Raw genomic sequence first — 13631 nt, forward strand, 5'->3', positions numbered from 1 at the left:
TTTACTGAAACAAACAAACAAACAAAATACCTTCACCTGAATTCTCTGCTTTCTACCCGTGGTAAGCATTTGTACGTCATCCACAACTCCTCTCCCGTTTGCCCCCCATATCCAGGCAATCCCGAGGTCTGTTCAGCTTGCCTCCTTAGCATTTGTATGTAGCCCTTCCTCTCTCCGTATGAACACTGATCTTGTAGCAGCACCTTCTACCTGGCTGAGAGGTGCTCTCACAGATCTCCCTGACTCCGGTCTCCTGACAGGCTCATTCTCCTCACAGTCACTGGAGGGATCTTCCTAAAACACCATCTGACTGCGTCCGTGCAGTGCTTGATATCTGCCAGGGTTCTTCCCTCACCCGCAGGATGAAGTCCAAGGCCTTCTCTGGAATTCCCCCACTATCTGCTCCTGTCCTGTTTTTCCCCCATTTCTCACCCTCCTGTTTAAACTCCTACAACACCAAACTGCTTGTAGCTCCTGGCATTCACCACACCCGGCTGTTACTCCCATCTGTGCCTTTGCAAACACTGTTCCTTCTGCCGAGGATGCTGTCACCCCCCCTCCTCTTTGCCCAACTCCTGCTCATCCCTTAAGCCTCTGCTCAGACGCTGACTGGCCTCTGCCAGGAACTCTGACCGCCCCCGCCCCTCTGTACGTTGGGCTAGTTCCTGTGTTCTGTTCCACTATTACAGCCAGCCCCCGTTTATATCAGCAACATATTCACTACTTTGTATTAAAAGTGCCTCTCTTATTCATCTCGTGGAGGCTGTACGTTCCTCAGGTATAAACTTTGTGTCACACTCTCCTTTGTTCCCCCGTGCCTGATGAATAGCAGGTGCTCAGTGAACGTCTGTTCATCGGATGAATTATTCTGCATTCATTTTAAAGGAAGCATCTAACCAGATAACAGGCAGGAATACATCACCTTGGAGCTGGTCTGAAGGTATCTGAACAACCGTATCCAGCTGGGAGCATCATCTCTTGAGCAGGACTTTGACCACCACGTATGTTTTGGATTCATCTGCTAAATATGAATATTATTCACTGTGCCTACAGCGTCCTCATTGGAGGCATTGCTATACTGTTGAGCTGGGCAGAGGATGGTCCAACCGTGTGATACTGGAAACCCCGGTAGGTTGACATTGATCCACAGAAACGTACAGGGGCTCGTAGCCAGGTGTGTGCTTCAGAGTCTGCGTATGTCACTTCATTTGATCTTCCCGACTGCTCTGTGAGGTGGGTGATAATTCATTTCACACCTGGGAAGTTCAGGCTTAGGGTCTAACCAAGCAGCTTGTCCATGGTCACTCAGAATTCTGACTCCAAAGTCTGTTCTCCAGCCTTGTGCTTTAAGGCCTCTCCCCGCTAATTATTCCACCATTTGGGACTCTGTCCATCCACGTCTCCAGGAGTCTCTTATTAGATGACGTTGAAGAGTTCACTACACTGAAATCCAGAACTACCAGAAAGCCAGCCCCCACCCCCAGCAGCGTAGTGACTGTCCATCTCTCCTCCACACCAGGGATCTGTAACCTCATTCATCACCATCTCCAGTGAGCTAATAACCCTCCCCCATACCCTGCCCATCCCTCCCCCCCCAACCCCGCCTCTGGCAGTTGTCACCCTGTCCATGCAGGCATTCATGTACCAACAGCCCCCTTTACAAAGGGGCAGAGATTTGGCGTTATTTTCTTCCTCATTTGAGATGATCCCCTTCTTCCTTCCTGAGAGCTCACACACCAGTCCTTTCTTCTGGAATATTACCTGCCAGCAAAACCAAACTCAGTAGTCCATAAACTGATGGGATTAGCTTTCTGCATTTTTGAAACCCCGTTACTTACTGGTCTTGATCATCCAGTGTTTTTCTGTGATCCCTCAGAATATCTAACAGTGAATTGACAGTGTCGTCAGATTGATGTAATTCATGTGGACTAGAAGCCTTGAGATTGTGTCCGGTGATTACCTTGGCCTTCAAAACTCACTTGCCTGTTTCATTGCTTGGTCTACCACTTCCACTGAAGATGGTTCTCCTTAACAGCAAAGATGAAGGAATAAGGACAGTGCGGGAGTCCTTTGTTTTTCTTGCCTGTTAATATCCCACCATCTTTCCAGGTCCGTGCCTCCAGCCTCCTGGGTCCTGCTCTGAACACAGCTAATGGTAGATCCTTCTTGTTGCCCTTGACTCTTCAGCTTTTAACTAGTCTTTTAAGATCTGAGCTCATCAAAGAGCTCCCTGAGCAGCCATATCGATCCCTTTGGATCAATATTTCCCAAATTTGGCTCTAAATCAATTCCCTGACTGACTGAATCTTCCAAAAGTACCAGGTAAATACCCTAAACAGGCCTAGGCTGATTTGCTTCCACCGTGTTGCTACAGGAGGCAACAAATGCCTAGGCAAGGTATAAGGGGGCAGAGACAGAGAAAAAGCAAACTGCAGCCTAAGAAAGGAAAGTCCCCTTGTACATGAAAGGTGGCACATTTTAAGAAACCCCAGGGATATCTAAAAGGTGAAATAAAGGTGAAATTGACATTCAGCTGAGACTCGACTAAAGAAGAAATATTCAACAATTCTGCAGAAAGGCCCATTTCCCCCCAAATTAGGAAGCCAAATAATCACTTGGACAGCTTATTAAAAATGGAGATTGTGAGGCTCTATTTAGGTGATCGGGGTGAGACCTAAGGACCTTCCTTTTAATGGTCACTTCAAGAGAGTCTGAGGTGGACAGGTGCAGGACCTCACTTTGGAAAAGCACAGCTTCCTCTCTGGTTATGTTTGCCCTTGTTTTAGTGGCTCAATTTTTAACTAATTAGAGGCCAGCTCTTTTTCTTAAAGAGGCATGATGTTCAAAAGTAGATGCACGGATACATCATCATAAGCAGCTACATCTGTCTGCTCAGCATAGTTTTGCACTTCCTCGGGCTTGTGGTAGTGCAGAAGAATGTGAGAATTCTAGTGGTTCTTTATATGGCTTTCATTTCATCACAACCCCCTTCCCCCCAAATCTGTCAAACCAAGACTTATGTCATATTGGGCCCTCCTGCTGAAGCGAGAGGCTGGTGAATTCCAGCCACTCGACGAGGAGAGGGCATAGCACACCCCAGTCTAAGGACCCAAGCCAATGTTAGAGCCCACAGGGGGTAACAGGTGTAAGTTTGCAGACGCAAAATGGCAGGATATTGCAGGCTGATGAGAAGAGACTGCAGAATCCAGTGTGGAGTGGTGAATTTGTTAGGGCAGGAGCCCTGCGGTTCTCAGATGAGGTACGAGTTGAAATGTGAACAGACTTTGGAATCTCATGTAGTTTGAATCCCAGCTTTGCCTCTCACTAGCCATGTGACCTTTGGCCATTTTCTTGTCTTCTCTATGCCTCATCTTCCCCACGTGGAATTTAGCAGTATCTCACCGTTATGAGAGTTAAATGGCACTGTATGTGAAAGGTGCTTTGCACAATGTTTGATGCTAACTGGTAGCAATTTTTAGCAGTTTTTGAGTTATAAGGCCTTAGCAGCCCATGTGGTGAGAAACAGGACAAGGAGATTCAAAGTCTAGCTCAAGGAGTGGTGTATCTCCTAGGTTGATGGGTTGAGATATATGGTCTAAGTTTAGCAACAGAAAGGGGTGCTTCGTTGCAAAGGAAAGATCAGATGCAAGAGGGTTCACACAATAGATAAAGACACAGCTCTGAAACTCCAGCAAGCGAAAAGTAGAAACAGTGTGGGGATCTTTTGAGAGGGGATAAAAGGAAATAGAGGTGATATTTCTGTCTGAGAATACTAGAAAATAAGTGTCTAGAAGGAATGTGGGCAGTGCTTTCCAATCTGCAGATGGGAGAATGGGCCTAGAGAAGGAATTGGTGAGACCTCAGAGAATCTATTCTGCTGGGACATTGGGGACTCAGAAGTTGAGAGAATTGAAACAGAGCTTCCGCTCAGTTCCCAACCTGTCCCAACTTGGGATTTCATCTTACACAAAGCAGAGGCAGCTTTTTACTATTTGGAGACTATAGAAAGTAATAAAGGGAACTGCTGTGCTGTGTAACCTTTTTTAGTAAGTAATACAGACACCGGTAAAAATTCAAAAATATCCAAAAGTTGCCTTTCCTTTGCACCCTCTTATTCCCTAGGTCTCCCCAGAGGCAAACATTGTTAGCATTTCTTGTCAATCTAGAGCTATTCTTTGTATAAACAAGGATGTATTTATTTAACCAATCACTATTGATGGACATTTAGGCTGCCTAGAATCTCTAAAACGACAGCTCTGCTGCCATCTTTGTACACTACCGTGCACTTGAAAATATCCAGCTGTGGAGTAAATTCCTTACAAGTAGAAACACTGGGCCAAAAGGAATGTGAGTATTTAATTTGGATATTGCCCAATGGAATTTCCCTCCAAAGATATTCTACCTGATTACGCCTCTCCCCGCCACACAAACAGCGACTTGACAGGGCCTCCGTGATCCCACAGGAAGCACGCACCTAGTCTTCGCTAACTTCTTAAAACCTTGTTCGTCTGATGGGTGAAAACCAGAATTTCTGTTTCAGTTGCATTTCTCTATAAGCAAGGTTGCACCCCTTTTCCTTGTTTTGAGTGCCTTTTGTTCCTTGTTTACTGTGAAATGTCTGGAGCCCCTAATCTTGAGTCATGCTCTTTAATAAAGATCAGATTGATGAAGTAAAATCCATCATCTTAGCCTTTTTAATAGTGAAGAAAGGGAAGGCTGGGAAGAGTCGATCTTTACCAGACATCCTGTGAAAGCAGCTTTCCAGAAGTTCAGGTGACAATCAGCGTGATACCTGCATGCCCTGGAGATCTGAAAAAGGAAGAGGGGCAGCACAGAAGTAGCCAAGAGGAAGGAACTGATTGCTAATATCCATGTTTCCTTTCCCATTTGGGAGTTGATTGAGAACTTTCCACTCAGAGATTGTAAATTTCCCCAGTGCATTTGATCAGGGAAGGACGGATTTACATTTAATTACAATTAAAATTCTAATATATGGAATCTAAAAATCACAGCCGCATCCCAAGACTCACCAGAGGTTTTATTGGAGGAACGGCTGCATAATTTGAAATACCAAGACTGCTGTAGTCTAGGCAGTCCACTAAAAAGGGTTAGAATAATTAGAGGAACATCCCTGTAGGCTCATGTTACAAGAAACCTGCGGAAACCCACCTAATCATCCCCTACTGAATAGTGAATGGTTTAAACATCCACTTTCTACAGCTGAGACCTCAAAAGCAAGAGGTGTTGCTGTGCTAACGGCTCCATTCCGTGGCTGGATGGGGACGCTGCGACTATATTAAAGGCAATTTTAAAAGCCCTTAAAATTAGGCCCAGTGTATGGCATCAGAGGCTAACTAGGGATGTTTATCATAGAAACTGCTGAAGAACCTACAAGAACCGGGAAACAGAGAGGGGATCATGTGAGGAGACTTAAGCCCAAATGAAAACCAAAACAGATTAATCCCCATCTGTATCACCTCAGAACCTCATACCCCACCTTCAGCTCCTGCTCAGACTGGGTCTTGTGCTGTTAGAATGTACAAGACCAGCCCTGAACAGAGTGTGCATTTTATTCATCTAACTTGAACTTCTTTCTGGAATGAATGATTATTTCATTCATTTGGGTGAGTTGGATGGTGTCTGCCAAGTGGAAAAATAACACAGCTCATGCCCAATTCTGCTATAACTCTTTCAGAGGGCAAAAGATGATAAAGACCGGGCTCTTTAGTTATTTTACACACTAGGAGCTGTGCTTTCATGGCAACAACAATTTTGTCTTACTGTTCCTTGAGGGCTCCCATGTGATGCTGTTGGGGTATGCATTTAAAGCAGTGGCTAGGGGCAAGTCTGTTAATGCTGTTCCCCACCTGAAGAAAGAAAAGAGAAAAAAAAAAGGGGAATCTTCTTTTAAGGCAAAGAGTGGGCACTGAAATACAGAAATGAGAGGCAAAAAGAAAATCTGTAAGAAACCAAGAAGAGAAAGCACTGTTGGATTTATGAAAAGTGAACGCTGTCAAGGAAAACAACAGTATTTGTGTCCGTATTTTTTTCTTCAGGCAGAAGAGAGATTAAATACACTGTTCGTCATGAGCCTCTGTGCAAAAGTGAACTCCTGAAATATTCTTTGGGCTCAGATCCTGGGATGTATCTGGAATTGTTGAAGCCCTAGATCTCACCACAAAGTTGCAGAGCCCTTCCTCACAGCTTCTTGCTGCCTCCTAGGCAGACAATTAGAATAAGGCATCCTAAAACTTAGCAAGAAGGACATCAAGATAAAAGGGATTTTCTGGCAGAAAATGTTCAAGGCCTGCTTGTCTCCTTCGGCCATTTATTGACACCCATGGACAGCAGTTTCACCAAAGGAAAACTCCAGACTCAAAGATGGAGGCGCACGTCCTACCGGAGCTCACACAGGACAGAGACCCAGTTACCACCGAACCAGCTTTAAAGGCTCTCATCATTCCTTAAGATGTGGAATATTTTACTCTGCAGTTTTGCCGAGACCATAATGTAATGTTAGGAACAACTGGGGAATTTGTGACCAGAGTGAAGCTTTTATGAATTGACATTTGATAAATTACCTAGGGAGAGTTCAATTTTAATGCACTATACCATTCATCCAACAAATATTTACTCTGCTGCCTCGTTGTGCCAGGTACTGTATACGTGCTGGGAATTGCTATTAAGGAGACCATCTTTGGCTCCAGGTACCTAATAAACTAGTGACAAGAGCTCCCAGTCTACTGTGGATTCAGGCATCACCTGTGCTAACACTAATAGGCAGTTCCAAGTTGATTGCTTCAAAATGTCTTGAAAGAAATACAAATAGGGAAAATTTTTTTCTGCCAATTAGTAATTCATGTAAAGGATTAAACCATGCCAAAAAAAGTAATTTTGACCTTTTCAGATAAGAGAAAAATGAGATAGGGGCATCATTTCTCTCTAGTCACTTAAAAAAAAAAATAAAACCACTAAGTTACTGTAAGAAGAAACCATCCGTAATTAATAGACCTAACATTCGTAATGTGTCACATTTCTAAGACATTGGTACAATTTTCTTCTCAAACCCATTATGTAAAAGGTACAGTTTTTCAATTATACTCTTCATGCCAAATAGTATGTTTACACTAAATTCAATAAGAACTTGTAGCAATATGTTGGTGTAATGCCTACTTTGTTTAGTCTCTGCTAAATTAAAATGGAAATAAGTGACAGGTATCCTGGAAACCACGATGGGTAAATGCACCTTCTATCTCTCAGCTGGACATGGCAGAGATGAAATTATTTCATTGAGCTGTAGTTTGTGACTTATAAATGCTTGATAAATGTTAGTCCAAAAATGCGGTGTCTGAGACCCAGATAAGTAAAATGAGTTACTTAAGGTCACAGCTAAGGGACAGCACCACCAAAGCTAAGTGCCACCCAGCATTCTTTTAATGTCATTATACGTACTGCTGCTCTCATCATCCACATGGCAAACCAGTGTCTCTTAGCACTGAAGAGAGCACAGGGCTCTGTAGTTAGGTTGCCTGGGTTCAAATCCCAACTCTGCCATTGCTAGCTGTGTGTCTTTGGGAAAGTTAATTAGCCTCTCTGTTCCTGTTTCCTTATCTGTAAAATAAGGATAGTAATAATTGTTCCTTCTTCAAATGTTGGAAGATTAAGTAAATTAATAGATGGCACAGTGCTGGGCACTCAAAAGTGTCAGCGCTTTTTTTTTTTCCCCCTCTTAGGGTTTAAAGCACAAGTGTTCAGTCAGGTATGATTCAGGCTGACACCGTCTGCTGTGATGACATGGTACTTGAGTAGATTCTGCTAAGAGAGTCTCAATCAAGAGCCACAGTTCCAGGCTAATGGACTGAATTATGAACTAGTAATGATGTTTGCCAGCTTTTTCTTGTCCTCTGCACACACAGAAAATGTGTTGTTGTATAGCACACTGGGGTAAGCAGACAAGGGTGCTTGAGACTCCAGGCTTGGCCTGGTCCTACTTGCTCTGACAACTGAGAGAATAAATGGTTCAACCCACTTGCATGCTTCTGAGGCCTATCAGTTGGGAAGCTCTATTGAGATATTTGTCAGCATCTCCCTGATGCTTTAGTTCTGATTAGGAACATTGAGTTATCCCCACTTAGGCTAAAAGTAAAACAGGTGCCAGTTTGCCCCAACCAGTCTCCTCTGGAAGGTGTTTAGAGAACTTACGTGCTGCTGTGTGGGCTTCATAGAAGCTGTTCCTGCCTCCAGGAACTCTGCTGTGAAGTTGAGACATATGCCAGAATAGATGAAAAAGTAACTGCATACGGGCAGCACCTAAGGGTGCAGTGACCAATCCAGGGAAGATGCCAGGGGACTTTGGACAGAGGATGTTCATTGTGCTCTCCTAAGAGACTTCAAGCTGGCACATCACCTATGGGGGACTTCTCGGCCATCCAGACGTTGGCATTCTGTTAAAAGTAAAGCATCTGTTGACGCCTCGGCCTTTCTGGCTGATAATTTGGTTGTTTGGAAGGTAGAAGAAACACTGCTGGTATGTGTTGTTAATACTGGTCAGCAAGGAAGACTGGCTAGAAATGTGTAAGTGACAAGACCCTTGGAAGAAAATGACCTTGGTGTCTTAGAATCATAAATATGAAAAGAGTGGAATTCAGGGTTTAATCCTCCGTGTATTCTAATCTTTAGAAGATTAGATTTCAAAAATGTCAAAAAAGGATAGATCTCAAAGGGAACATTTTTCACATGGGCTATGAATATATCAGATAATCTGAAAGAGTAAGGCATTCAGAGCCCACAGTTTAAAACAGCATTTTTAAAGAGAAGGAAGGTAGAACATATCAAAAACGAAGGGTCGGAAACCTTTTTTTAAAGGACTTCTATAGATGCACACTTTGGTTGAACAATTTAATAGCAGAGCCATCTTGAGGATGGTATGTGAGATTAACAGGAAGGAAGAGCTGCTCAACTTCTGTTTTGCTTTTCTCCTTTCAACAAGGAAGCCAGTCAGTATACTAACTACAGAAGGTGAAAAAAAACAGAAGGAAATTGAAGTTTAAGATAAGAGAGAGGGTAGTCATGATATATTTTGCTTTACAGTTAAAGTCTTCAGGTTCAGAAAAATGGCCTTGAAGAAAATTTGCATATGTCATTGCTGAGCCAGCACCAGTATACTTTGAAAAACAATGGAGTCTTGGGGAAATGTCATAACAGATTCTTGAAAAATGAATTCTAAAACCTGGATTGATAAGCTTGATGATAATAAAGGAAAGTTTGAGAAAAGATTCTTTTTTAAGTACTTAGTAGCGTTCACTTAGGAACAGAATGGATATGCTCAGAATAAATCATGCTAATCTTTCAAGATTCTCAGTAGGGTAAGAGTAGAAGGACTGTCTCTAACCTGATAAGTAGAAGTTGTCACAAATCAACATTAAATGTTGAAACACAAGATAATCTACACACTTAGGAAATAAGACAAAGATGACTGCTAATATTCAATATCATTCTATAGGCCTTACCAATGCAATAAGCCAGGAAAACAAAATAAAGAATAAATGGTGGAAGGGAAGAAACAAAATTCATGTGATTATCCTAAAATACAAGTGAAATCCAATTAATAAGAGTTCAGCAAAGTGACCAGAGGCAGAAATACCCTAAAGTCAGTAGTTTTATATATCTAGTAGTAAAAAAAAAAAAAACTGGAGAAAATGTAATAATTAATGAGATCCCAGGCTTCCCTGGTGGCACAGTGGTTGAGAATCTGCCTGCTAATGCAAGGGACACAGGCTCCATCTCTTGGCTGGGAAGATCCCACATGCCGTGGAGCAACTAAGCCTGTGCGCCACAGCTACTGAGCCTGCTCTCTAGAGCCTTGGAGCCATAACTACTGAGCTCATGCACCGCAACTACTGAAGCCCATGTGCTGCAACTACTGAAGCCTGCACACCTAGAGCCCATGCTCTGCAACGAGAAGCCACCACAATGAGAAACCCTCGCACCGTAACCAAGAGTAGCCCCCACTCTCCACAGTTAAAGTCTGTGTGCAGCAAGACCCAACCCAGCTAAATAAATAAATAAATAAACAAACAAATAATAAGTCTTTAAAAAATAAAATAAAAATAAATTAATGAGATTCCATTTTCAATTGTGACAAAACTGATATATAGCTAGGAATAAAGTTAAGATATATTCCATACCTTTATGGAAAAGTTAAAAATTCTGACTGAAGGACATTTAAAAGGATCTGAATAAATGGTGAGAAATAACTTATGAATACATTCTCCCAAATTAATCCATTATATTTAATGCTGCAAATCACAATTCCAGTGGGAAGTTTTTTTTTAGTAGTAACTTGAATTGAAATGGAAGAGTGAGTGCATGAGAATAGCCAAGAAAAAAGAAAAGAAAAAGAAAAATGAGTGGGAAAGGAAACAGGATTTGTCTTATCATATATTTAAAAACCCATATATTAAAACAAAAATTAAGACAGTCTGGTGCTGGTTTAGCAATAAATAAATAGATCAATAAAAATATGAAGAATCCAGAAATAGACACAGGTAGATATTGTGTATCAGTCATGGGTAATCAGGAGAACTGAAATCACTAGGCATTTCTTACAGAGGGAATTTAATACAGGGGATTGATTACACATGTGATGAAGAACTAAGTAGCTAAAGTGACCCATGAGGCAGCCCAGAAATTAGCAGCAGTAGAACCTGTCTATCACTCCTAGAGCTGGAGAGGCAAAGGGACGACAAGAGGTGGCATTGTTCCAGAGCCCAGGAGCTAGGGCAACAGGAAGCCAGTCTAGGGGAAGCTGAAGCCCCAGGGGATTCAGAGCTACTGCTGAAAACATCCCCTGAGGTAGAAAGAGATGAGGGAGAAATACCTTGACTTATCTCCTTTTCCCACCCTCCAGTCTCTGTCAGTGCCTCCCATTGGTCAAACCTACATAGAAACCAGAAGGCAGGGAAACTGGGGTATTCATTTCCTTGGAAACAGAGCAGGTCAGGGTAGAACAGGGAATGGCTCTGCGAGGGGGAGAGATGCCCAACCCAGCCTGGGGAGGAGCTGATATAAAGAATTTATGTATGAGGGTGAGTCAGAAATTATCCATACTCTGGGTATGTTAAAACTTCTGTAAATTCTACAGCCAGAGTGCAGGTAATTTTTGACTCACGCTCGTAGATATTGTGAGGAAAAGTTCGCTTTTTTTCTGAAATGTAGGACCAGTTGTAAAGAACATGAAAACATGTAATATGACAGTCTCTGCTGTATCATTGGGAAGATGAGATGTGTACACAAAGATGTCTTAGGCAGTGGGGTTTTGAGGAGGTCTTGGGATTTTCCTGATGAGTGCATTTGCTGCCTTAAGTAGAAGCGGAGGCAGATGGGCGGCACGTGGGGCACTTGGCGAGCAGAGAGCTCGGAGTCCTGGCTTGTGTCCCAGGCTCAGCTAGTTACCCACTGTGTGACCTGGTCACTGCACCGCCCCCCACCACCGTGGGTCCCCGTTTCCCCATATGCAGAATGAGGAGGTTGGACTAGGGCATGGCTGCACATTGGATTTAGAGATAGATGTAATTTGCCAGGGTAAGGGTTGTATGTTGATAGTGTACAAAATCTCCCTTGGTAATTCTTTTTAATCAGCTTTATTAAGATATAAATTACATACCATGCAATTCACCAATTCAAATTGTACAATTCAATAGTTTTAGCATTGTCACAAAGTAGTACAATCACTACAATCTAATTTTAGAACATTTTCACTTCTCCTAAAAGAGATCCCATACCCATTAGCAGTCACTTCCTATTCCCCACCCCGCCATCCTCCTCAGTCCTAGGTGACCGCTAATCTTTCTATCTCTATGGATTTGCCTATTCTGGACATTTCATATAAATGGAATTATGCAGTATGTGGCCTTTTGGGTCTGGTTTCTTTTACTTAGTATGTTTTCACGGTTTATTCATGTTATAGCATGGATTGATATTTCATTCCGTTTTATGACCAAGTAATATTCTATTGTATGGATATACCACATTTTATTTATCTATTCATCAGTTGATGGACATGTGAGTTGTTTCTACCTTTTGGCTAATATGAATAATGCTGCTCTGAATATTCACGTGCAAGTCTCTGTGTGGACATGTTTTCACTTCTCTTGGGTATATACCTTGGAGTGGAATTGCTGGGTCGTATGGTAACTTTATGTTTAACCTTTTTGAAAAACTGCCAGGCTGATTTCCAAAGCAGTTGTGCCATTTTTCATTCCCACCAGCAGTGCAGAGGGTTTCCTCTGGTGCTTTTAATATTTATAAAACCACCTAACTGGTTGCTATCTGAGTGGCTCTGTTTCTACAGTTCAATGGTTTTGTTTTCTTGTAATCCAAGGTTAGGTCCCCAGGGCTGCTCTCAAAAGCCCACGTCGCCCAGAACTTGGCTGAGCTGTAGTGTGTGATGGGCTCCTCAGAGCACCCTGATGACTCCCGGCCGTAGTTGAGAGGAGGCTCTGTACGTTCTGTGTTCCCGCTCAGGACCCTCCCCCACCCCTGCCCTGCACAGGTCATGGCTCTGGCGATGGATTCTGGAGGATTATTCTGAATAATTATACTGTTACTATACTAAATACTGTAATTATAATCTAATAATTAGTGTAACAGTGATATAATAATATTATTTTAATTATTATAATGTTATCATGTTATACTCCTAAACCTCTGAATAATTATCTCATTTTTCAGTATGCAACGCATTTTGCTTGAGTACCAAGTGTTTGACCTGCTGGGATCCCAGAGTCTTGGAGGGGAGAGGTTCTGGTGGGATTAGGCAGGGCTGTAAAAGCCCCCCAACCTTGGGTCTGCAGAGCTGTGTCCACCCCTAATATAGTCAAGAGCATCCCATATGACGCAGGACCCCCACCCCCACCCCCAGTAGAAACAGTAACTTGTCAAGAGTTAGAAGTAGAATGGGAGTGGAGGCATCTCCCAAAAGAAGGGAAGAGAAGAAATTAGATCTTGTTCAACTTTTCACTTCACATCTACTAACGGGGCACTTTACTCACCTTCACTAACTCCCACTGTAAAAGGAGGTGACACCAGCTTCCTTGCAGGGTAACTGTAAAAGTTAACCATTAAATCTCCTGGCACATGCTAGGCACACAGCAGTCCCCTTCTTCTACACCGGATCCTTCTCAAGTGCTAGCTCGTGGAAACAGAGGCTAAGGCCTACATCACCCTCCTCCATCATCCTCTGAAAACCAGGACTTGTGATCTCCTTTCCAGAATGCCTGAACCTTTGTCTCTATTGACGGTGAGCAAAGAGCTGGCCTCTTCTCCTGAACCTTAGCCATTGGGCCCCAAGGCTCATGGGCTGCTGAGTGCTCGACCCTCTGAGGTTCCTGTGGACAGGACAGATGCACAACTCCAGTGGATGCCATTTACATCATAGTTGATGTCAACATCACCTCCTAGAGTTCTGCAGGGAACAGTCCATGAGGCCAGGAGCAGTGGTTTCCTTAATAGACCCACAGTCCCCACAGCACCGTAAGTAAGGACTTCCAGGATGGTCCTCCGTGTGTGTGAGCTGAGAAAGCACCCAAGTCATTCCACGCCCGCTTAGGAACCTTTGGTCTTCTAGAAAC

General features: G+C 43.0%; 1 protein-coding gene across 4 annotated transcripts in view; it reads left to right on the forward strand.

Annotated features, from left to right (window-relative positions):
* Positions 1-13631, forward strand: part of EPB41L4B (erythrocyte membrane protein band 4.1 like 4B) — a 131784-nt gene that overhangs the window by 76664 nt on the left and 41489 nt on the right. The window lies entirely within an intron of this gene.

Source organism: Hippopotamus amphibius, chromosome 2 (genome assembly GCF_030028045.1).
Source record: "Hippopotamus amphibius kiboko isolate mHipAmp2 chromosome 2, mHipAmp2.hap2, whole genome shotgun sequence".
NCBI classification, from domain to species: Eukaryota; Metazoa; Chordata; class Mammalia; order Artiodactyla; family Hippopotamidae; genus Hippopotamus; species Hippopotamus amphibius.